Raw genomic sequence first — 23,253 nt, 5'->3', positions numbered from 1 at the left:
TGCATCATTCATCTTGACTACCTGGGTTTGGTTTATGTGCACTGACATCGCACGGCACACAAGCATTTTTGCATTTCACCTCCATCGAACTATGGCTGCTGCTGTTAGGATCAAACTTGTGTCATTGAGATCAGCACAGGGATGCCAAAGCCACACTGCTTCTGTATTTTGCATCTATCGAAATGCAGTACAGCTTGCATGTGACTTGTAGCTTTGTGCTTAGTAGCAGGATGCCACTGTAGCGCCCGGCGACGCTATAAAGCGCAGGCGCTGAGATCGGCGTTCCCGCGACAAAAGAAAATAAAGAACGACAGCACGTGCTCGGAGCGCACGCCCGGCACGCGCAGTCCGGAACTAGAAGCCTGCCACGCTGGTCGTCTCTGTCTGGTGCTCCGCTGCGACCCCGCTAATACCTCAACAGTGGTGACCCGGCGAACCGTGCCTTCTATCTCAGCGGTGTTCCAGCATGGCGTACTGGCAGCACCCAAGTTTCGACCCGCCGCTCCCGGCGTTCCGGCCTGCAGGCGTCGGCGGGTGGTTCGCCCAACTGGAGGCTGCGATGTACCTGAACGGCATCACCATCCAGCCGTTCAAACACGAAGTCCTTTGTGACATCCTCCCGGCCGACCTCCTGCGTCGGCTCACCTACTCTGCTTTCGGCGGCCGGCCATACGATGAGCTGCGTGCGGCCGTCTTGGCGTACTTCGGCGCCTACTACGTTCCGCCGCCGCTCTACGACGCAGCGGACCCGTTTTCGCCGCCGCCAGCCTCTGGCCCTGCACCGGCCTCGCTCGCGCCCACGCAGCCTTCATCAGAACCCGGCCCGCCTCAGCAGCCCCTCGCCGCATCGCCGCCACTCCCGTCCAGCGTCTCCAGCCCGGCTGTCTCTTTCGACGCCACACCAGGTGGGATCCGCACGAGCTCCGCCTCGCGTCCTGCTCCCACTACTATCCGACCCGCGTCTCTGACTCTGCCTCTTTGCGCTTCAGTGGCGTTGTCGCCAGAGCCTCCTGCAGCCAAAGACGACTCTGCGGCAGCAGCCGTGCCAAGGTTTCCGGCATCCCCATCTACCTCGTCACTACCGCCAACAGCTCTGCAGACCTCTGCTGTGAGGGTGCCGCCGCCACCGCAGCATATGCCACATACCAGCCCCACTACCCTGGCGACCACACCGCCTGCCCAAGAGGCCCCACCCCAAGCCCTCAGTACGATCAACTGCTTCTCGGATTCTGACCCTGGCAGCTCGACACCGCTGCAGCAAGCGTCTGCTTTGGTGCCTGACTTGAGCCACCCTCGGCACCGAATGGTCGAGCTACCCACACCGAGTAGTGCAGCAACTGTCCAACCACCAGCTGTGCCTGTTGCTGTCAGCCAGCCGTCTGATGTAGCAGTCTCAGCTCCACGGCATGTCACTGCCACAACCTCCTGGCAGCCACCTACAGCCAACCGTGCCCACACGCGCATCAGCACTGGCCAGTCGCTCCGGACTGTCACTCCCGCTTCGCCCAAGCACCTGGCATTGAGCCCAGCAACTTGCTCCGGCATCGTCACAGCTGTCACCGTTATGTCGATGGTCAAAACACAGCTGCTGTCAGGCCACGGAGCCGTTTCGCCCACTCCAGCGCTTGTGCCGACGTACTCGGCGTGCCGGATTCCCACCGACACCAGCTCCAACGTCCCCACACCGATGACACTTGTGTCTGCGGGCAGCACTACAGTCGGTGACGGCCCGACCATGGCCTCCCCTGCTCCCATGTCCGTTGTCAGCTCGGCACCCTGCATCATTCGCCCCTTGCGCAGCAGCCAGGCTCGTCCACCTGAGCCGGCGCACTCCACCCGACTGCTCTTCCCGGCCTCTGACCTGAACTTACCGGACCTTGTAGCGACCCCGTGGGGACACTGTTACTCTAGCTGCCTGCTTGCCTGCCGTGGCTACTCCATCTCTGCCCCGTCGGCACGTACATTCCGACGTTCCGTCTAGGCGGGGGGCCCTGTAGCGCCCGGTGACGCTATAAAGCGCAGGCGCTGAGATCGGCGTTCCCGCGACAAAAGAAAATAAAGAACGACAGCGCGTGCTCGGAGCGCACGCCCGGCACGCGCAGTCCGGAACTAGAAGCCTGCCACGCTGGTCGTCTCTGTCTGGTGCTCCGCTGCGACTCCGCCAATTCCTCAACACCACTACCATTCAGACAGCTAGCAGTTGCGCTGGCATAAGCCACTGAAGATATATGACACAGCTTTGGAGTCATCCTTTCTGAGGTGCATGCACCAAAATGTGTGTGTATGTACCTTTCTACATCGACATCTCCAGCCCTGAAGCCTTTGAAGAAACCTTGCCTGGCGCTGCTTTCATCTCTGAAGATAACGGCCCTTTTCGGGGCCACCCAAAATCTGCTGGCAGGGCTGCAGCTGCGCCTCTGAAAACCACGTGCTCCTCTCGAAAATCATCTCAACTCAGTAGTGTACTACAGAAAGCAGACTAGTATGGGGTATAACTGCTTGAAAGCAATGTGTAAATGAACTTTATTGCAAAAAGTCACAACTGACTAATGTAGAGCTTGAACATGAGATAGAAGTAGTGTGCTATAAGTAAAGCCTCGGGATGTAATTTTCTAATGTCCTTTTACGTGAGGAACCCATCACTGTTCCCTGCACTCCCCACATGCAAAAATATATTTCTGCCAGCAGTGTGCAGGTCACTGCTGATGTAGAGCAAGGGCAGTTGTTTGTATGCCATGCAGCCCTGCCCTCATGTCGTTAGGCTATGGCTATTTCTTAAGAAGAGGCAACATCCAAAGTGTGCGCTTTTCTCACTGCACCTCTTTCAACAATTCTGTGCGCTGTTGGTCTTGTATAAGGTCACTCCCATTCTTCTATGGTGACATGCTGACATTAATGCACTGGTAGCAAAGTGCGTCAAAGCTTGAGGAGGGACTATTTGAGCGAGTATAATTTTGGAAAAAGTGTTTGCTCCAGGCTCTCGTTATAATATGACATCTTTAAAATCATTCACCTAATCAAGCAAGATATAAAAGTCGGAACTCACTGCATACCTCTCATACTTCACAGCTTCAGGACTGATTGCCTCATAATCATAATCATTTAATGCTTCTGAAAGAAAATCATACCTTCAGGGCTGGTTGCCTCCTTGCCATAATCATTGAATGCTGTTGAGAGAAATTGAGGCCTGTAAATAGTGCGGTTTATTGAAGTCCCTGCTTATGACATAAAACAGACTATTTACCTGATTAAAACTGTTTTGACTGCAACGTACAACGACAGCTTTCAGTCGAGAAATATGAAAGTGCTGGTACTTTGTGAACACTATGCTTCAAAGCAGAGGTGCTTGTGCCATCCCATTTTCTAGAAAGAAAATATTACATGATTTTGAATGAATAGAGGAACCCGCTTGATATGCCTGTAAGGGCTAGCGAGTGGTTCGATTATAGCTTGTAAACTGAATTTTCTGTAGCAGCTGTCAGACTACATGGTGACTGGCCAGCAATGGTTGGTCAGTCTAGCATGGCACATGGCCAGAGCCTCATGACTTAAGACCCCTACTGAAAGAGTGATAACTTGAAAACTTCTTGATAACTCAGCTGTTGTTATGCCCCGTAGTCACCATGCCCCGTACCATGCCCCGTAGTCACGTATTTTGCATGCCCCCTGACAAAGCATATGACAAAATGTGTCTTGGAGCTGGCGTAGTGATGTATATTGCTTCAGTCTTGAACAGCAGGCTGGAGACCAGGCGGTAGGTGACTATGGCATAGGTTCTAGGAATAGCAGGGGAGAGCTATTAGTAGAGTTCGCAGATAGAAACATTTTACGGATCATGAATACCTTCTTCCGCACGAGAGAACAGGAAGCGGACGTGGAAGAGCCCCGATGGTGAGACTAAAAATGAAATAGACTTCATACTGTGCACTCACTCTGGCATCGTAGAGGATGTGGAGGTCCTTGGAAAGGTCCGTTGTAGCGACCACAGAATGGTGAGGTCTCATATTAGCTTTGATTGGAAGAGGGAACGGAGGAAACTAGTGAATCAGAAGGCTATTAACGAGTTAGCATTAAGAGGGAAGGTAGAGGAATTCAGAATATCACTGCAGAACAGACTTTCAGCTTTAAATGAAGAAGACAACCGTAATGTTGAAACAATGAACGGTAGTCTCACAGCTATCGTTACGGAGTGCGCTGCAGAAGTAGGTGGTAGGATGCTTCGACAGGATACCAGAAAGCTACCTCAGGAGACTAAAGATCTGATTAAGAAACGGCAAAGTATGAGGACATCTAACTCCACAGACAACTAGCAGAGCTATCGAAGTTAATAAATAAGCAAGGTAGTCGACATAAGGAAGTTCAACGTGGAGAAAATCGAGCATGCTCTAAAGAATGGAGGTAGCCTAAAAGCAGATAAGACAAAACTAGGTATAGGTAAAAACCAGATGTATGCGCTAAAAGACTAAGAGGGCAATGTCATTAGCAATATGGATAAGACAGTTAAAGTAGCTGAACAGTTTTACACAAATCTATACAGTAGCGAATGCAATCGGAACATTACTGAGAGAGGCATTTGAGCACAGCAATGGGACATCCCGCCAGTAATGAAGGAGGAAGTAAAGAAAGCCTTAGGAGCAATGCAAAGGGGGAAATTTAAGCAGCTGTTGAGGATCAGGTAACAGCAGATTTGTTGAAGGACGGAGGAGAGATTGTGCTAGAAAAACTAGCCACCCCGTATACGCAATGCCTTGTGACCTCGAGCGTACCGGAAGCTTGGAAGAACGCTAACATTATCTTAATTCATAAGAAAGGAGACGTCAAGGACTTGAAGAATCACAGACCGATCAGCTTACTGTCCGTTGCCTACAAGGTATTTACTAAGGTAATCACTAATAGAGTCGGGACAACCTTAGACTTCAGTCAACCAAATGATCAGGCAGGCTTTCGTAAAGGATACTCGACAATAGATCACATTCACACTATCAGTCAGGTGATAGAGAAATGCACAGAATTTAACCAAACCCTATATATAGTCTTCATTGATTACGAGCGCAGAATATAACCAAACCCTATATATAGCCTTCATTGATTACGAGAAAGCATTCGACTCAGTGGAAACCTCTGCTGTCATGCAGGCATTGCGGAATCAGGGTGTAGAAGAGTGTTATGTGAAAATGTTGGAAGATATAGCAATTGCACAGCCACCATAGTCCTTCATAAAGTCAGCAATAAAATTGCAATAAGAAAAGGTCTCGGGCAAGGAGACACAATCTCACCAATGCTCTTCACCGCCTGTTTACAGGAGGTATTTTGGGGCCTTAAATGGAGAGAGTTGGGGATAAGAGTAATCCACGATTTGCTGATGACATTGCCTTGCTAAGTAACTCAGGACACGAGTTGCAAATCATGATCAGAGTTAGACAAGCAGAGCAGAATGGTGGGGCTAAAAATCAAAATACGGAAAACCAAAGTCATATTCAAATGTCTCACAAGGGAACAACAGTTCACAATTGGCAGTGAGATGCTGAAAATGGTAATTAAGGCAGGTAGGGGCCAATGATCCGGATCATGAGAGAAAAATAACTAGGAAAATAAGAATGGGATGAAGCATATATGACAGGCTCTCTCAGATCATGAATGGCAATTTAAGAATATCTCTCAAGAGAAAACTATATAACAGACAAACGTAATAGGGGACGGCAGTAGGTTAGGTGGGCGGATGAGATTAAGAAGTTTGCGGGGATACAGTGGCGGCAACTGACAAAGGACAGGGTTAATTGGAGAGACACGGGAGAGGCTTTTTCCCTGCAGCGGGTGTAGTCAGGCTGATGATGATGATGATTGTTAGTGCATGGCAATAGTTGATGTTTTATTTGTGCTTACTATATTTAGGCACACAATTCATGCACTTGTTCTTCAGAAGTTAATGAACATTTAAGCACTATGATTTCTTGCATGGTCTATTAGCAGAAATGTATATTTTGACGAACACAGTAATGGGTTCGTTTATGATGTGAATAAATACAGTATTTTATAGTAAGACTAAAGGTAACCAAGAAAGTTTAGTTCAATCAGCCTGTTCATCGATACATTGTCCTGCTACAATATAGCTGACCAGGCAAGATTCAATTCTCGGAGCTCAAATGAGTGAATGCATTTCCATCAAATCTTCTTTCATCCTCCTGCAGTGGTTGCAGAGAAATCAGTTACTGTTCTGTGTATGTAACATTGTGTGCTATTTTCATTATTGCTGTGATATCACACTTAAACTAAGTAGATCTGTAAGAGTATTTGCCCTTGGCCATTGATGAGGCAGTAAATTCAACACAAATTAAATCAAAGGTTCGTGGCTATTCAGTCAATAAATTTAGGTGCTGCATAATGGATACTGAAGTGCGAAAAGACTAGTGCACGGAAGAAACGCCATATACTCCAAATTTAGGCCCCTCTACAAGATAGCACCACAGCACCAAGGTCTCTATGGCACAATTTCATGATGATATATTACTGAGCAGTAAATTAGACTGTAGGAAGAGGTGCCTTATAACAGCACTGTTCGTGAATGTCAGTGGTTGTTAAACATATCACATTTTTCACATGCAGGCTTTGGTTATTGCTGACACTTAAAATGATGTATTGCAGAGTGAAAAAAGGGGTTAAAAATTAAAAATGCTGCTGAATAGGTTGTTTTGTTACCCTTCACACTTCGCTATGCTTCACTCCAGCAGCAACAGCTGTTCTGATCTGGATAATCACATATGCAAGCAAGCCTGGCCGTGTCAGTTAGGTATGAACATATAGGGTGTTTCACTTAAGACTTTACACAATTTTTAAAATAGGCTTTTTGAGTTAGAAGAGTGCTATTTTGGCATACCATCGTCAGCGGTGTAGGACATCAGAATGCAGGTAAGACGTGCTAACTAGCAGGCTGGTTAACTAATATAGTTATCTTTTTAACTATTAATGTTAGGCTCCTTAATTAACAAATTCTGTCTACATTATGCCAAAATATACGTGCTTTCGAGAAGCTTGCAGGCAAAGCAACCTCTCCATTGTATGCAATTGGTTGAAATGGCCAAAATTTGTTGGGCCACAGTGACGAGAGTAACCGCGTTTTCAAAATTCTAAAAACTTATATGGATATTAATTATGGTGGGCTACACGCCTCTTAAGTATTAAGGTGCCTAAGAATTAAGAAGCCTCTCTTCTGATTAGTTGTGAATTGTTGGTATAGGTGTGGTTGTGAATTTTGAACCACGGAGGTTGGTGGTTCGCGTAAACTGGAACAAAATGCCACAGTTTTTGGCAAGGTACGCTTTGATCTGAATATATGTTGCAACTTTGCACCATTATCCCTCTACCTCACTGAGGAACTCGCTAGGAATGCATGTGCAAAATGTATTTTAGTGATTTTGTATGCATCTCAGTTAAGCATGCAGTCTTAAAGTTCACCATTTCGTGCCGAGTTTACAGGTTGCTATTCTGCACAGTGAGCCATAGTGCACCTGTAATACAGAATGCTGTGCAATGGGTCAAGTACGTGCTGTAAAAGACCATACACGATAAATTTTGTGGTGCTGCACAAGGCGACTCGTATGCTACCTATACTTGGATGCCTTCTGAATCCCGTCAGAAGTGTGCTGTTGAAATCTTAAAGGTGCTCTGAAATACCTTCTGAGGAGAGCACATCAACTCTCTCAATTGCTGCACTTTGTTGTCATGAACACTGGAGCCAAATAATACACTTCTGCACACAGTCGAGAACCCATAAACACGCTCGAAAGTTGGCGAGCCCTTCCCAGCTACTTTTTCATACTCGCAGCCTCCTCCGTCACTCGCACCTGTGTATACATGTTGACAGGTGGCTATTGGTTAGATTCTTTCGGACAACAGGCAGCCACCATGAGTGCAGCCAATAAGCGGCGTAGCTTCAGCAGGTCTGGAAGCTCTGGCCCCGGAGGTGAGGCCGGAGGAGGTGCATCGACCTTCCAGCACGCATATAGTGATGAGAGAACAAGGAAAGGCACGAAGACACTGAAATTAAAATTTTGACTGTAGATAACTCGGCTTCTACAAAGTGCGTTGAGAAAAATTCTTGCTGGACAATATTCACGAAGTGGCATGCTTTAACAGCCTAGGCATACTGCAACTTTATCAGAGCCCCTTTCAGAGCTCCCTTATGGCACACTGGTGATACATCACACTATATTTTTCATATTCAAATGCGACATGTCTCATGCAATTAGGCAAGGAGAGAAGGTACATTTGCTTACGTCTAACAAAACCTCAAGATCACAAAGGTACAATAGAAATGAAGCACTTGTTTCTTAACAGTGGTTGGATGGACAAATATAGTAATGAGGTATCAGTTTCAATATTGTTTCAAACGACCATCAATATCCATTATCAATATAACTCAAACATCTATGCCTGGATTACCTAGGTGATGTTACAAAAACTGTGCCACCCTCCAAGACAGGTTGCAGATACAAAATGTGCTTTCTATCAAAATACTGAATCACAGGTTAGCAAACAGGCCACAAGGGCAGCTGATAGTGCATTAATGATGTATCCGAGGAAGCTGCAAGAGAACAACAATTACGTGCATCATCTTGAAGAGTGTTGGGATGCGAAGACCAAAAAAAGCGCACTCTATTCCTCCTATGGTACACCTCAGCCTTTGGCACAGTATGTGTGGTCCGCTGTCTGAGATGATCCTATTCCGTGGAATCGCATATATCTGGCGTGTACTCCCGCTGACTTGGCGTAGCACTGTATATATATGCGCTCAACATTAGAGGTGAGTGTAGAGTCACCCCAACTGCCCTCAGCGACATTTAATGCTTTGTAGATACTGCAAATTTTTCCATGACGGCGCATACTGTTGGTGGCTGAGTGAATTAAGGAAGCCAGGCGTGTCTGTGCAGCGATGTGCAAGTGTATAAGCAGTAAACTTGAGGCATACGTAGAAATTTTAAGCACAATTTTATTAGCAGCATGTTTGTATAATACGTGTCGTGTGGCACGCCCATTGCCACGTTCAACGCACCTGTACCTTATATCGCGGCTTATTGCAGCATGCAAGGCGATGGTTTCCACTCTACCAGTGAATGTGTCATTCTCATGCGCTCGCAAGGTCACTTGGGCCTGGAAGCCATCACATCACGTTCATAACACCCAACTGCAAGCTGTGAGATGGAGTAAGTGCAAGCTATCTGATGCACTGAAGGGCTGCAGGCATGTGTTTGAAACTTGTCATTCCAAATTAAAACATTCATATATGCTTATTCTCTTCTGGCTATTTATTACAGATATGCAACATGCATGCTTAGTGAAACTGTTGTCTTTTCCAAATTACATTAAATTCAAATGGATCAATGAAATGAATGGTACCTGCTTTCAGTAACAGCCAGAAATAGCCTAAGCAAGGAGTCATGCATGGCAGACATTGTCAGTGATGAACAAGAGTGAATGACACCAGCTTAGGAGATGGGTAGTCATTATGGCCTTTTACGCTAAATGGTATTTCGTGTGCTTGCCGTGTTCTCCTAGAAACGCGTCCCATGTGTGGAATTAGATGTTTTCATATAGCGCTGCTCGGTCGGCAGGTTGTTAAAGTTTCCCGCCAGCACTGATGATCAGAGCTCTATATATCCTTCAAGTTACTTTGCACAAGAAATGAAGGCTTGTTAATGCAAAACATCGCTGCGCGCAGCGACCGGCAGCGAAATTTCTGCAGCCTTTCACTACGGCGTCCCTCATAGCCTGAGCCGATTCGGGACGTTAAACCCCACAAACCAAACCAAATCGAACACCTTGAGTGAGGCTGAACTCCACGTAGCCGTACATGCACAATATTTCGCGGGAATGCGCGAGAATGGCGAGCGACGGCGCCTTCGTGGGAGTGTTTTGCCGTGTCGCTTGCCTCGTCGCTCGGTTATATGTATTCCTTTTCTCGTGGCTCGGACGGAAGTAAAATTTTAAAGAAGAGAACGATACGTCTTTTGGTATCGGAGGGCTAATAACATTTTGAGCGGGCTACGGGCGGGCTGCGTGCGGGCGCACTGCAAGGCGAGATGCCTGTATACATACAGCTGCAGGTAAGGGCGAGCTGGTGTGCTTCAGCGGTCGATGCAGGATACTCGCGGCGCAGCTGTTTTACAGGCACATATACACACAGATTATGGGAATGTTTACCAAGCCGGAGATGCTCAGGAACCGAATGAAAGCCCATGGCAGTCGGATGCCGCAGCTAGCATGATCGAGGCTTGCGCGTTTGCAAACACAGCCGCGGAGGCCACGGCTTTCCTGAATATGCTGCCACGGCTAAAGCAGCCGCTTCACGCCTCGACGTCCTCGACACGTAATTACGTTCCTCGTGCACAAGAACTTCCTCTGGGCGACGCGATCTGCTGACTTCGGTTTGATAGAGCTTTTTTTTTTTCGTAACTATATTCCTCTATCTCCGACTGTGCAATCGAAAAATACTGGTTGTTTAACCAACTCGTTGTGTGAACGATTGGCGTCAGAAGTGAGTTTTTGATTACGCGAAGGTACAGTGCCGGGCTTTAATTATTAAAAAAAAAAGGCGCACTGGGAATCGAACCTCCTATACCTGTCCTTCGATTAAGGTTCAAATGTCAACAGCAGCGCACAGCGCGTTGCATACACGTAAACAACCACACCTGTATTTCCAGAAGTCACATTTCAACAGCTTAATTCTGATCAAATGCATATATATACGGGTAGCTATAGTGAAATACAGGACTTCGATCGCAATTCTCCTAAACGTATTATTGCTGCTCACAATGCGCAACCTGAGTGCAGCTTTTCCAACGGAATCATGGGTAGCAAATTTGCTCACAAACTGCAAAAGTGTTCGGTTAAAATATAATAATAGATAAAACCAAATCTTTGAACTAGAATGTTTCAGCGCGTTCGAAAATTATGAACTGCCGATATGGTACTCGACAATAAAATTAATTTTGAACCCATTTTAATGGATGACACAATGTTTACCAACGTTTGCCAGTATACTTTGAACACTGGATAAGCGGTGGCAATCCTAGGCCAATATAGCCAGCTCCCGGAAATGGCATAGCCAATTCTGGCAAAGAGTGGAACAACACTGGCTAACATGGCCAATGATAGCCAGGATTCGATGATGGCACAGCCAGCAATGGCAAACAGTGGGAAAATCCTGGCTAACCTGGCCCATGATAGCCAGGATCTAATGATGGCTCAGCCAATACTGGTAAAGCGACGGACAACCAGGGCCATTGTTGGATGTGCTAAGAAGTGGCACAACCAATATTGGAAACTCATTGGGAACTCTGGGCCTACTTAGGGCCATGCTTTGCCAACAGTATTCCAATATTGGCCCTCTGTCATGTGCTACCTGGGATTTTAACAAGAGGCGTCTCTTTTGCCATGATAGCATAGCGCTCTCGTTAAGTGGCCAGCAAAGCCGTGGCCTATACAGGAGGCCGTTTCCTGTAGCCTTTCCTCCTCCTCTCCGAGGGAGCCCGTGTTTGCCCAGACTGTTATGTCGTCGGCATACATGGCGTGCCTGATGCCTTCGATCTTCTCTAGTTTTCGACCTAGGCCTTTCATAGCTATGTTGAAGAACATGGGTGAGATAACTGACCCTTGGGGTGTTCCCCTGTTTGGCGTGCGTATTTTGTCCGATCGAAGGTCTCCTATGCCAATGGTGGCCGTTCTATCGGACAGAAAGGCTTTGACGCAGCCGTGGATTCTGCGTCCATTGTCCAGGTCGTCTAGGCTCGTCAGCATCGCTTCGTGGCTGACGTTATCGAATGCACCTTGATGTCCATGGCCCTTATTACATATTCATCCATTTGGGGCACGTTGCGGAGTACATCTTGTATTTAGAGGAATACGTCCTGCATCGAGAGTTTTGGTGTGAATCCGAACATGGCGGGGGGGGGGGGGGGGGGGGGTACACGGTCGTTATCTTCCAAGTAATTTTGCAGTCTTAGCGTAATACAATACGAGCACTTCTTTCTATCCCTGGGCGGAGAAGCGACAAAGGTAGCTGCGTGTAAACCTCCGTCTACCCTCCTCCGCAATACCTTCTACTTCCAGCAATACTACCAAGATACGTGCTGAAACTAAAAAAAATGGGATAGGCATTGACGTTGCACTGTGTGACTCCGGAAGGGAAACTATCACGCCATGGCAACCGGCATGCTGTTCCTGGCGATTGCTAAAAGCTTCCTTGATAAGCCAGCCGCCCGGGCATAGAGGAAGGGAAGCGTCTGAGCGAGTTCTAATTATTTTGCAAACCATGAGTCACTTTCCTCTCTCCTGATATGCCGACGGGATGCACTACAGTCCTTCTTGCAATACAACATGGTTTCTGGGCGTTTTTTAGGGCACCCGGACGGGATAGCCACCAGAACCACGTCACTTCCACCAAATGTTTCTTCGAGACAGCGGTATTAGAAGCGCCTTCCTTGTCTTGGCCTTCCTCTATGGCTCACAGTAGTCTAGGTGGCGTTGCTGCAGGGGAATGTTATCGAGGTGGGTTGAAAGCGATGCTCTCGAAAGGTGTGCCTTTTTTTTTCTGGTCACTTGACCAAGCTGGCCTTGAGAGGGTCCGTGTCATGGAACGGATGAGGAGAATACATGACTGTTCACGCCAGCCCTTCACTTCGAGGAAAGGCCGGTAACTTAGGAGTTCTTACTCTGTTTGGCACCAAGATGTGCACTTGTGGATTTCGTTGTGCGCGAATAAGTGGGGGCCAAGGGCTGGTCAGTTTGCGTTGAAATGACCTTTTCCTGGGCTCTTTTTCACATTGAGCTTTGAGGAAAAACTAATAAACGAAGAAATAAGAGAGGAAATAAAAGCACAGCACGCGCTCCTGCAGGACCCGCTTCCACCCGTGCCGTTAAAAGGCACGCTGAACGGGCGCAAGCAGAACGTTCGTGTCACGTTCGAGCTGGAGAAAGACGACCTGTGGGCAAGCACAAAAGGTGAGAAAGCGCTTATATGATAACCAATGCGATCTTTTCTTTTGGAAATTCATTCGTTTCGGCTGTTCTCTTTTTGTCAGCACCTTCTTTTGATTAGCTAAAGCCGACGACTCAAGTTGCTTACTAGCTACCAGACAGACAGTAGGGACAAATAAACAAAAGACAAACAAAGAAGACAAGAAATAACCGGCCATGAAATGCGGCGCCCGCGATGAAACACTGCTGATGCTGTGCTTAATCTCCTTGCTAATTGAAAAAAAATAAAATGGGGCTTTATGTTTTGTAATCTTTACGACACTGTGCCACAAGGTAGGGCTTTGCTGGATGCCTAGCCTAAATTCATCTGGGTTTGCCAGCCTGAGCTGCTTAATACTGTTTGATTTCTGCTGTAGTGCAGGAGGTCGTGGGTTCGATGCCCGACCGCCTATGCGGCTGCATTGGGATGGGAACGAAATTGGAAACCTCGTGTGCCTAAGTTTCTTTTACGCGCTGAAGATCCCAGTCATCAAAATTAATCCGGCATCAAATAGATTTCCAGTTTAGATTTAGATTTCCGTGTCGGATCACAGCGTATAGCTTCGGGACACAGTAAATCGATCGTTCTTTGTCGCTTTGCCCTTCTTGCAATGAAAACTTCCGGAATGGAATGCTAGTGCTTGGTTTGAAAGTACCATCGTTCTTTCTGTTCTACGCTTGCAATGTGTCTAATGCGTCTGTGACTAGTTTGTTGTGCTTCAGAAAAATCTCTTTTTTTTCTTTAAAATCTCTACGTTTTTTCTCGTTTGCTGAACTTGGATTTAAGCGCGTCAAATATGACAACGCATTTCAGAGGTCACAGAAAAGATCAATATGAACGCAATCCATTCAGTGGTCTCTGAGCCCATCGAGAAACACGAAGAGTACCACATAATGGTGAGCCCGTTTACCGCCCTCTGTCAGTTGTACCTGCCTCGCCTGGCCACTGGAGGTGCGTCAGGAGTTTCTGATACGATACCCACTATCGCGGGAAGTCACTCTGCTTGTCATATGTCTTTGGCATGTGCAGTACCATCTGTACGTTGAGCAAAATGTTTAGATGCATGATGTCTGTTAAAGAATCTTCCACTGTTAGCCGAATGCGTGAGTGCGAGGCGCGTGAGCCGTAACAATGGGAGACCCTCTCCACGCGCCCACCTGTTCCCACTAACAGTTGCCGACTCTACACAGGGACCAGAGGGGCACACGACATCAGATACGCAATTATGTTCGCATATACGTCTGTATAATATAACTAAAAATCGACTTGTGACCGCTGCTTAGCACCGCCATTGGCCGACCACTGACCACTCACGATAGCTAAGAAGGGAACATCAGCGTCGGATGTCTAGTTGTCCTTTTACGCCTCTAGCCAGTTACGAAATCATCTTATAAATTTGACGAGACAGACGCGGACAGCAGCTATGCGAATACTACATCGGAGGCTTTGAAACTCGATGAAACGTGGCTTTTACGCGACAGTCTCTGTGAGAACTTCGCTGGTGACTGAATGCATTGAAGAGAGCCTTCAAGTGGCCTTTAAGCTTCTCCGCAGCGCGCAGCGCCAAGTTGGGCGCGCATGATGACGTCACATACGGTTCCGATACAATTCCAACGTATAAATTCTTGCTTTGAAGGAAAAAAAACAACGCTACCGAAGGCATAGCCCGCCAAGCGTTGTTTGGCAGCATCCCACAACAGAATGCTGGTTGTGGTGGGCGGCAGTGGAAATTTGAAATACCCTCAGTAACGTCACACCGAGCTTCTCCGCGCTCCTCCTACGCTGTGAAGAGGAGGTAGGAATTTAATCGTAGACTGAGTCATCATTTTACACGCTGTCGCAATAAGACTTGGCGTGCTTTACCAACGTCCTGCATAGATTTGAACCTTCAGTATCGCAAAATCCTCAAAAACGCGGTGCAGTTGCCCTTCAAACTACACGCCTAAAGTAAAAGCGGGAGAGCGCAATGAAAAAATAAAACGCTAATGCTGTTCAGTTCATGAGGTCACAAACGCTCGGGCTTGCAACTACACAAGCCCAAGAAATCTGAACAAATCCTTCTAGCTTCCACGCTTGCCGCCATGTGTCGCGTGGCGCTGAAAGCTCAAAATCACCACGGGAAATTGTAATGTTCAGTGCTTTCCATGGTTTTCAACGGCCGTCGGAAATAATTTTCTCGCGCGAAAAGCATGTTATAGTTCAGACATAGCATTTGATAGGTAAGACAGAGCATTTTATGGGTCACATTTAGCAGCGAGGCGGATTAGTCTAAGATGATAATCCACATGTTTACGCAGAATCTCTCAAGACTCTACCTTTCTCAAAAGTACAAGTTAAAAAATATCCCTTTGAGTTAGGCTTTGTTCGCTAATGGCAGCCAGCAGATGGTGCTATAGTTGCTGATGCCCAGGAACAGGGAGTAAGGAAAAAAAACAGAACAGGCTGTTATGTCTCGTTTCTTGAAGCCGGACTTGAATGAAAGGTGAGCACGAGGCTTTCACGCCTTATGCCTCGTATAGCTGCCTCGCGGGCCCTATCTACGAGAGACATGAAACGTGACCCGACGTGAACACTATATTATGCTGAGACAGTGCTGTTAGCTACAGCTGGGACCGTATTTTCTAACGATTCAATTTTTTTCCATATAATTTGGCCTTCTTAATTTAATTTGGCAGGTTTTCTCAAACCATCAATGGCAGTTTACCAATATCCCTCGAGAGAAAAGTATATAAAATCTGTATCTTACCGGTACTCACCTATGGGGCAGAAGCGTGGAGGCTAACCAAAAGGGTCCATCTTAAGTTAAAGACAGCGCATCGAGCTACTGAAAGAAAAATTATAGGTGTAACGTTGAGAGGCAGGAAGAGGGCAGAGGGGGCCAGTGATCAAACGCGAGTTATTGGCATCCTAGTGAAAATCAAGAGTAAGAAATGGGCTTGGGCAGGGCATGTAATGCGAAGGAAAGATAACCGATGGCCCTTAGGGTAACATACTGGATTCCAAGGGAAGGGAGGCGTAGCAGGAGGTGAGTGAGATTACGAAGTTTGAGGAATAGGGGGCCGCAGCAGGACACGGTTTATTAGAGAGATATGGGAGAGGTCTTTGTGCCGCAGAGGGCGTAGTCAGGCCAACGATTATGATTCATTTTGCCTAAACATCAGTAGCGACGAAAGCAGCAAACGGTGATGAAGCAAACTGCCACTCACGGACACGGCCGGTCTAGTCGCGACGCCATCGCTGTAGCCATCACCTTACTGCCTCTGGATCTAGCCTGAACGTGTCACAATGACTATGCCACAGGGACTATGTCACAGGGACTATCGGTCACAGAACCGCCGCTCAGTTTCATTTCCTAGACGAAATTCAACACCGACAAATCTCGTCACTCGTGTCTAACACTACGTCGCGTGCTCTGTTATTCGTCACCATCGGCACCGGTTCGCAAGTGCTGCATTAGCGTGAGGGGAATTTGTGCGAGTGGCACCATGAGCGTATTCCTTCTGCGACTATCGTGACGTCGTCCCCACGCAGCCTGCAAAGGAGAACGGAAATTAATCGCTTCAATACACGGCCCCTAATCCTCATTCCACGAGACGAGCTGCGGATCCAATCGTCCTAATCTAGTACAGAACGGATTATGCCTGATCCCCTACAGAGACGCGTAATTGCGGAGTAGCCTAATGCCTTTACCTTTTCTCTCTCAATGACTGCATCTTCCTCTGCGACTGCAGTGTGACCGAGCTGCTGAGATCAGGAAATTACGGTGAAGATTGCGTAGTCCCTCAGTTGCTACACAAATACAAAGATAGTGTGCATTAAAAAAAAAAACAGTTGTACCCTATCTGTCAGGTATTAAATGAAGTGTGCAGTAACAGTGGCTCTTGCGTTGTTTGCCCTCAGGGTCTTTGGGTGGGTCCCATGGACAAAGTGACTTCCTGTACATACATCTACCGGGTGCCTGCCCAATACGTGCAGGCCATAAAGACATCATCCTAGACTGAAACGACAGGATTGACGCTAGGAAAAAGTGAAGAAGCAGAATTGTGGAAGGAAAGAAAAAAAAGCAGTCTCAGAAGAAGGAACAAGAGTGTACCGTGTTTTCTTGCATGCTATCTGCGTGCCTTTGCCGTCGTGTGCGTGACGACTACGACGGACAGCCATGGACCCCGCCGAGAAGCCTGGTCATCTCAAGCGTCGGAAACAATTGTCCTCGACGAGTACATAGATGGAGGGGTGTCGTCCTCCGCTCTCGCTGGTGCTTCAATGCAGAACTGTGAATGATCAACAACGACGGTGTATTGCGAAACGTCGCGACAGCGTAGCTCGCACAAACATATTTGAACACACCGAAGTTTCCCGTACTCTAGCTATCCTTGTGTGAGAGTATGAACACCACGGTCTGTGAGCCAGGGACAGCTGGCAAGGAAGCTGACATACCATGCAAGAAGTCGGTTTCTTTATGGTCTTCTTGTTTAGTGGGTGGTAGAGGTATGCCTGGCTAACCTCTTTGTTATCCTACAAAAGTCATTGTTTGCCCTCTAGTTCACTCTCTCGTCGATGTATGTATACTCTGAAACGCATGCTTCCGAGAGCTCGCGGGCTGCGGCAAATTAAGCTGCAACCGCTTCACGTAAACTTTTTGAGGTCTTTCGTAACGTTTAAAGCATGGCGCCTTGGTGCCGCCGGACTAAAGCCCCGTTTTCCAACCGGGGCCCAAGACTTTGCTAAACTCAAGCCATTTCTTCAGCAAAGACACAATGTGGTCCAGGCCTCGTTCCTACAAAGCTCATTACCAAAGATTTGAACATTATCAAATGATTATGCGAAATTAGTTATGCATGATTTACAATGATTTACGTACTTGACAGGTCCCAGAGGGCACGTTGACAAAACAGTGCGATAAGAGGAGGATGCTGAAAAAACTCGATTTGTTTCAGTCTTCATGTGCCCCGTTTCCGCACTATTGCCTCAGCGTGGTTCTATTCAGTATAGTTATGTGGGGAGCGCTACTAAGTGGCAACGGGCAGGTGTCGTGACTGCTTTGTATGTGCTGTGTGTTCTAAGCTGAGCTCTTAAGGAAAACACAATATTATTTGTGGTGCACTTCTCTAACGGTCCTCCTAGTGCGTTGTTTCCAGTTTCCGTTATGACATGCTTAGTATCCCTACCTCGTTCACGTAGATGCGTATCGCATGAACGCTGTGGAAATGCGTTGAAACTTTTGTGGGCTAGTTGATCTCGATATATAAAAAAACGTTTCAGTTCTCATGCTCGCAACTTTAACAGTGAACGCTCGCGGTAAGATTATGACTTCACTGATAACTGCTGGACAGAGCCGAAAAATTTAGAATGTACAGTCAGGCCGGAACGAAATTCGAACAAAGCCTATGAACAAAAGATATTTTACCCGCGTGCTTTCAGCTACAATATGAAGCTAGCCTGATGCGTGTTTCAGGGTAAAGGATCTACATAAGCACACGTTTTAAACCCTTTGTAAATGAATATGGCGCTGCAGATTAGAAAAGTACGCCGTATGTGTGTTCGCGTTTCATTCCGGCGTGAGTCTGTAGCTGGCGGAATAGAGAATGGCGGTAATGACATCGCTTGCGGAGCTTCCAGTAATCTTAAATGGTGGTAACTTACTGCGAGTTTTTTGTTGTTGTTGTTGTTCTTGTACGTAATTGTCATGTTCATATATCAGTGATCGAGTGTGCCTAAAAGCGTTCGCTGTCACTTGTCTTGTGGAACACAGGCGCCCGAACTTTATATGCGCAGATATATAAAGCAATATGCGCAGGTAATTCGGTTCTGGCTTAAAGTGCGCTCATGACGTGCTGAAATGCCTACGGCGGCCAATTGAAGCAACGTGCGTTATTCCACCGCGACGTACACCTTCTTAAAAATGACGGCCAACGTAGTTGACCTTGACTATCGTTGTTCTTGCACCAAGAGAAGAAGGTAGCGCATTGCGTGGTACAATAGCCCAGGCAGTTTGGATTGGCTGCCGTAAGCACTGTAGCACGTCACAAGCGAATGTTTCTTTCGCGCTGAACTTTCTGCACGCCTCGTCATCTCAGTTCGTGTTTTGCGGAAAACTTCACAAGCTTTCGTCGAGTTGCATGCAGACACGAATCCACCCACTCCACTGACCAACAGACTGTGTTAATCAAACAGTCAAATATAATGTTACTTAGTTTCCATCCGAAGAATGTAATTTGTAAAGTAACTGATGTCCGCCGCAGCTCGCAGTTCGTTCCTGAAAAGTTTTTCTCTCTCTTAAAAGACACTATGCAAGGAATTTTCGTAATTTCTCGGTGAAACGCCCTGTATAAAGCATGCACATAAAACCGGTCGATGGTCAGCGGCGACAGTCTGTATTGTTTATATCGTGACATTTATGTTGGCTTGAGCCATTCATAAAATGCGAATAAAGATATGAGGTGTCCTCCAGCATTCACCTTCCTTCAGAACATGACAGCAGCGTAGAGCTGCGTCGTTTGTTTAAATCTACTATAAGAGCGACAAATTTCCCCTGGTTTCAATTTATGCCTTTCGAAGAGGGGAAGACACGTTCAACTGAAAGTCATAATATATTCACTTAGCAGATTTCAGCACCATGTAACCATTTCAACATCCAGCAGAAATTGTACTTAATTGCCGACTAGCCCACCGTGCAACTTTAGTGGGTCAGCGCATTTGGCCGGCCACTACGAACGTAAAGTACACAAACCCTAGCACGCACTTCTCCCGAACAATTTCGGTAGGTGCCATGCTTTTGTCTTGGTGGATAGTGAGGCTACTACATTAAATCTCCACAGATTTATGTTCAGCAGCTTACCTTGTAAGCTATAGAAAGCTTGCCAACTACTGCTTCAGAAAAAGGCTCGAGTGTCCTGTCAGTTCATTTAATCAGCTTGGTTTCCCAGCCGCCGCTGCCAATTTTGGCTTTAGGGTATCAGACTGTTAATTTCATAAAATTATGCGCTGCGTGAGCCTTGGGCGGTAGAAAAATTAATTTCATGTCCTCCGTGGTCGGCGCTCCTGATGCCCAAGCTCGTTAAGTAATATACTTATCAAAATGTTAACACAATATATTTGAAGCCAAAAAAGTATGCAGAATTTCAATGGCTTTTCTTCGTGAACGTCAAGTCTGCATATACCTGTGTGTGTGCGTTCGCCATTTGTCACTGCCTCACCGTTTGTCACAATGACTGAAACGAAGTATAGAACTAAAGGAGCTGTTGGCGATCGCGTTGAGCCATAAAATTCAATCTTAGCCGCTACTTAACGCTCCAAGAGGCAGCAGCAGTCTTTTGTAAGCCTTTTTTTTTGTCTTTTCGTGTTTTTTTTCTTTATATGTCATTGTTCAGGTCCGTAACGCTATCCTTACGGGCATCCTGCTTGTTGCTTGGCTGCGTTTTGCGTCATTGTCAAGCTTGCTCCTCGCACGACATGTTCCAAAAAGCTGACTTCCAAATTATCTTACAGTGATCTATAGCCACTGATCAGTGCGGCAGCCACTTTGCTGCGTCGTCAGTTTTTGGGGTGCATATACCTACACAACAAGTGTCAGGGAAAAGAGAAAGCTTCAAAAAAAAGCGCAAGCTCTCGTAATGAAACGGAACCAGCAGTGCTAATGGTCGGTGCAGTCCATAGGCGTAAGATGTAAAAATAATCCTGCACTCTCAAGGTAACCCCGCTGTACACGTTAATTAGCACAGATAGCAGCGCATGGTTCCTTTCACTGATGCACCTCAGAGCATCGGCAAAATAAGCGCCGCCACGTTAGCTGAAACTGATAATTTTCTAGGGCGTTGCATTTCTGTTGGGCCTAGGGTCTTTCTTCACTCATAATCGGCACGGCGTCTGAACAATAATATATCTCAAGAGCACCGGATTCGCGCTACTTCAGCCAAAATTCTTAAAGTTACATTGTGTACTTGCCCGGTTTCGTAGGCATTTTCTTTCATAAATTATTTTAGGTCAGACGCACCTACTGATGCTAACGGTCACAACGTTACCACCCTGGGTACCTGTCGCTGTGGGTTTAAAGTTCAAAATATTGCCGCATTCGCATCACAGCACCCCTTATCTCATCACCTTACTGGCAGTGTGGATATGGTCTATTTTCGAGTATGCTTTACGAAGGCCTGCCTGATCATTTCGTTGACTGAAGTCTAAGAGTGTCCAGATTATATTTGCGATTGCCTTAATAAATTCTATAGTTGTCTGTAGAGAAATGAAAATTGGGATCTTATAGACTTAGTCCATAGACCATCTATCTATATATGGTCAAAAATAAATTGCAATTGTTATATACTATGGTCTACAGACAGTCTATAGCGTTGTTGGGAGCCCGCAAGAAGTACACGGCTCCTGCGGACAACCTCAACAGAGAGCAGAGCAGGCCACCACGCTGAAAAGACTACAAACACCTATCCAAGCAGAGCAACATATCATAAAATGTGCACGAATGGATACGTGAAAGAAAGCGCGTGGCGTAGGGGCTACCCCACGCCGTACTACGTCACCAGGGGCTGTGAAAAGACATTTGTTACCCAAGATAACTAGCCCTAGCCTAGAGCAGTGAGAGGCCCTCCTGACTGACTACGACCCGAACACACAGCTTATGCTGGTGACGAGGGCCAAGGCGGTGGCCAACGGGATCCAGGACTAGGGAAGACTGAAAAGATCCAAATCTGTCTCTCCTCCACCCCTATGCCCAAACTGTTCTCTTCCGAAATGAATGTTTTTATTCGTACAACTATATATTGTCAGTAGATAAAATGAAATATAGATAAGATGGGAATAGAGCCGCTAAAAAAATTCGCCTACAATCACGGTACCCACGAACGCAACATATGAGCGCAGCTTGATTTTGCGATTGTCCAGCCCGGATATATCGAATTATTGTTTATATCGAACAGCGAGGATATTTCCTTGAAAACGCTGTGCAAAAGAATACCACCACTGCTCGCGTATACCGAAATCGCGTTCAGCGGAGCATTCGATGTATGGAACTGCGCGCCGGGCTCTTTAAGTGCCGCTTTCTGAAGGCGCTGTTCGAACCCTTTTCACACGAAGGAACGGATAGACCGCAGTTTTAGACAGTGCAGGCAGTGTTAATTTGCGCTGTGAAACCGCATGACCAGGTGAGCGTGAGGAGTAATTGAGGGTAATCTGTGGTCCCTTCGTCTTATTTTCCACGCCACATCGCTGCCATGCCCTGCAGCCAACCTAAGCCGGTATGGTGGCTGTCGCCTGGCGTGCCTCGCTGCCGAAGTCGTTGCTGAAGCGAACCGTAGCTTAGTTTTAATATGGTTATTGCATTGCAGTTTATGCTAAAATGGCCAAACATCTTATGGTAGGTATAGTGGCTAGTTCCAAACTATCTTCCTATGCCGATTCGGTGCGAAGCAGGTCAGGGGTAGAAACTCCTAGAGAGCAGTGCGCTGTCAGCACGCCGGCGTGCAGCACGTCGCTGCAAGAACGCGTCAAACGCGCGAGGAATCTACTGTCGCGAAGCTTCGTACTTCGTTTAAAGCCGTCGGCCCTCGCCTTTAGCCTGTTGTTTGTGAGTGAAGATGCGACCGGATCAATCTCGAATGACCGCAGCCACGAGCAAGTGCTCCCTCGTTGTTCCAGACTTTCAGTCACTTTTGTTACCTCACCTCGAAGGTTCATTGCTTTAAATCGAGCGCGGCCGGCAGCGGCGATGATTCCTTTCGACGACCGCAGAGCCGGCTTGTCGCTGTCGCCACCGCCGAGCTGTCCAGTTATTAACGCGAAAGCATTACTAGGCTGTGTTGTGCCCGCAAAACGTGTCTGCAAAATGTTTGTGCAATATGTGTCCACGGAAGTGACGTCGGTGAGGTCATCAGTCTTGATCTGAAGAGTGGTCTAGTGAAGTATGTGAAGTCAATGATTAAACAATATCGATTCAGTTTCATCAGTCGTCAGTGATTAGCATAAGTGATAAATTAATTATCCCATCTATTGATCATAATTGATCATAGTGATAAATTAATTATCCCATCTATTGATCATAAGCAGTTGATCTTTCCCCTCTGTGACGTCACTGTACAACTCGGTGTTCCGAAACCGAAACCGAAAATCGTTCACCTAAAAATGCTATAATAAATTATTCACTGTGAAGATATGAATCTTTCAGTGTGTATCATGCTTCCTGGTGCCATAAGAAACGTTTGAAATTTGGTGTCTCCACACAAATGTGGTTTCTC

Source organism: Amblyomma mixtum, chromosome 3 (assembly GCF_055824585.1).
Source record: "Amblyomma mixtum isolate Tamu chromosome 3, ASM5582458v1, whole genome shotgun sequence".
In the NCBI taxonomy this organism is placed as follows: Eukaryota; Metazoa; Arthropoda; class Arachnida; order Ixodida; family Ixodidae; genus Amblyomma; species Amblyomma mixtum.
This window is presented reverse-complemented; position numbering follows the sequence as displayed.